This window comes from Fukomys damarensis, unplaced genomic scaffold (assembly GCF_012274545.1).
Source record: "Fukomys damarensis isolate Sample0158 unplaced genomic scaffold, DMR_v1.0_HiC HiC_scaffold_33, whole genome shotgun sequence".
NCBI lineage: Eukaryota > Metazoa > Chordata > Mammalia > Rodentia > Bathyergidae > Fukomys > Fukomys damarensis.
The window spans coordinates 821,782-825,244 of NW_022900945.1; the positions used below are offsets into that span (position 1 = coordinate 821,782).

The 3,463-nt window shown below is 39.2% G+C and overlaps 1 protein-coding gene across 4 annotated transcripts in view; it reads left to right on the top strand.

The window, feature by feature from the left end:
- The window catches only part of Nfia (nuclear factor I A), a 430,814-nt gene that overhangs the window by 148,316 nt on the left and 279,035 nt on the right, over window positions 1-3,463 (top strand). The window lies entirely within an intron of this gene.

Genomic DNA, 3,463 nt, shown 5'->3' on the forward strand with positions numbered 1-3,463 from the left:
CGTGGGATCCACGCGGGACGGCGCCCTGACCGCGGGCGCAGGCCACTCCGGCCCCAAATCTGGTCCCTGCTGCTGCATTCATTATTTCCTCTGCCCGAATGCGCTGAGTCCTTGGGAAGAGAAAGTGCAGCCCGCACCCAGCTTCGTACCCCGCGCCCCAGCCGCAAGTCGCCAGGGGAAGTTGTGGGCTCTACCAGAAGCGTGCTCACCGCTCCCCAGACCTGCCTGCGCCGGAGCGGGAGATAACGGTTTAACCCCGGGACTTCGGGAGGCTGAAAAGTAGCAGCCGCTCTCCGCCTGGCTCCTCCGGATCGCGGACTCATTTTCCCCGTGACACCCTGCTTATTGCAATACCTAACAGCAGCAATACCGGCGATCCATCTCAGAAGACTCGTAAATGCATCTTTTATGTTGAAGTGGTCTGTTTGGGATTTAGGCCCAGCGTTAATAATGGAAAGCAGTTGTTTTTAGTTATTGTAAAAGTTTTTTCCCCCCTAACAAACTTGCAAAGTTCCTATTTTAGGAACTTCTGGAAGTATGGAATGAAACTTTTCCAACCATTTCTGGCGAGATTCACAATTGCATATGGATAAGATGCAAAGTGTTGGGATCATTTGAATGAATTAAAGGCTGCAGTGAAGACGCTGAGATTCCGAGGCTGAAGTTCTAGCTGGCTAAACTTTGCAGCAGCAGAACTTGTAGATAATAGCAGCGTGCTGCCGTAGGGAGCAGCGGCACATGCTGGGGTCCCTCCAAGGGCCCAAGGGGACAGGCTGGTGTTTGGGCCCTGCTAAGAGGACACCTGTGCCCTGCAGGCCCAGCAGTCAGTCGGGGGTACAGAGCTGGCTCCTCCGGCCTCTCTGGCTATTATCATAGTAACAGAGATTTCCTCTGCTTTTTTTTTTTTTCACTCCTACATATTTGGTAGTGTTGATTTTGCATTCACTAGGCCTTTGAACATTTATATTTGGTTTAACAGTTTGTGGAGAAAATGTACAATAAATAGTGAATAAAATTTTATCTTAAGGGAGATTCTTTTAGAAATTGATTTACAGTTTACCTATTTTTCTGAAATATTTATAACACTCTAAGGCCAGTTTTAGAAAGAAAAACTTAGCCTATTTCTCTTTAAAAAAAATCCGGTAAGCACAGTGATAAAGGTGCTGCACATGAAAGACTAGACTCCATGTACTTGTATGTAATTTTTAAACACTTTGCCAGGATAATGCCAGACAGCTTGAACCCAGAAGGGGCACATTATAACTAAATTGTGTATCTGGCTGTACAGTGATAGCCCAGCAGAAATTTATCGGTGAACCTTTAAAAAAATAGATTCTAGAAATATCACTATTTCGTGATTCTTAAACTTGGCTTCCTTTCAAATGGATTCACATTTAGGATGTTCTGATTCAAAGTAAGAGCCGCTCTGGACACAGGTTTTCAGGTTTGTTTTTATTGGTGGCCTGTAATGTTCTCGCTGACTATGTATGTTAAAACACATTTTGTTTTTTCTTGAGTTCTGTGGAATACTACAGAGCTGATGGTGTTTTGTTCAACAGCATGATTTATAAGGACATAACCCACCCACCCCAGCTATTCACTTATACTATCCCGGGACATTTCCTACAACTAATGAATAATATTCTTTAGCTTTGCTGTTCTGGAGTATTTCTCATCATGAGTTGAGAAAGTGCATTTTTAAAAAATTAACTAGTATTGAGATTGTGCATTTGAGTAAAGTTTTTCAAAATAGTGTACACTTTTATTGGCACATTCTTGAAATCTTCGGGGAATAATACGTTATAAATACTTCTGATGCAGAGTTGGGGGCTCATATTATTCTTAGTGACTGGTGGACACAGTTGGCCTCATTTATGGGTTTCATGATGTGCTATCTGGCCTTGGTTGGCAGGTGAACAGATGCTTCTGAACTCCGGCGAATGCGGTCTGTTTTTTGAGAAGCATTTAGAAAATACCTTTGGATGTGTAAAGTGTTGTACTCTGACACTTACTTAAAATGCTCATTGTCAGTACAGCTTTAACATAAGAGTTTTAGGGTAGATGTGAAATGTCTGGACTCAGGTTGCTCTTGGTGTTACAAAGCAGAGCAGAGGCTTTAAAGGAAGGTCTTCTTTTGATGAGAACTCACTGTGCAGTTGAAGGTAGGCTGCTCGGTGCCATCGATCGTGTCCCCAGCACGTCCCATCTCCGTGTGAAGATCGGCCAGTGCGAACACTGCCTCAAACTTAAAATTCATGTATTTTAGAACATTTTCAGGATGAGCTCAGAATTTAGTAGTGTTTAAATGCTTTGTGGTTTGGCATATACCTTAGCAGATAAATTGTGACTTGTCCCTTATTTCTTTCTTTTAAAGTATGGAAATAAGGAAAATTCTGAAATATTAGAAAATTTTAAAAATGCTAATGGTTTATGGTAAAGAATAATGTAATTCTTGTAGTATTTTTCTCTTTTCTCCCTCCACTTGAAGAATGCACGCTGTGAAAGCTGGCTACTTTTGTTACGAATTCTTTTATTGAAAAAGAGCACTTTTCAAAGCTAAACTTCAAACATAGAGTAGAGAGTTGGTACAGAGAGGAAAAAAATTAAATGCCAATTATTGCAGTGATTTATTATGTATGATATTAATATATACTTTTAATAGTCCAGTGTGGTGCTTAGCTGATTGAGTATAATTTGTAACATTTTAACAGATTGACTATTAAAATATTTTGCCCTCTCAGTTTACATTTGAATTTAAGTAATTTAAAAATCACTTTAATAGTAATAATATTTTTGACGTTACAATCACATGTGCCTTAAAAAGTATACATTTAGTTCATTATCTTGAAAAAGGCAGCCTTTTATATTTTGTCCTATGTGCCCTTTTAAAAAAGTCATCAAATAGCTCTTTGATTTTCTTGTCCTACTTATTTGAAGGTAAATAATTTATCTTTGGAGGGGAGTTATGTGGCAAAGAAGTTACGTAATATTACTGTGGGTGAGTTAATCAAAAGTTAGATGTACTCTGGAAGCCGGATGGAGTTTACTATTTAATTTTTAAATTTTTATTTGTCCTAACCAAATGTCAGCATGAGAATCAAACATTTTGGGTAAAACAGGAAAAAAAAAAAAAACTCAGTTCTTTAGATTCAATTTTATTTTCAAATTACCTAAATTTTAAGAGGCATCTGGGAGGGCTGACTGGGGTCTCATAGATGTTGGACCTACCTATTTTTCTATTTTCCTGTGAGAAAAAGCTGGAATATATTTCTAAAAATTACACAGCCTCTCTTTAGGGATGGTTAGTACCAAAGGCACCCCAGCCAGGTCACCAAATTCAGTGTAGTAAGTGCCATCCTGTCGTCACCATGATGCCTTCTGTTTACTGTCTGGCCTATGCATTTTTCTTTTCTTTTCTCTCTCTTTTTTTTTTTTTTTTTTTTTTTTTTTTTTCCTTTTTTTT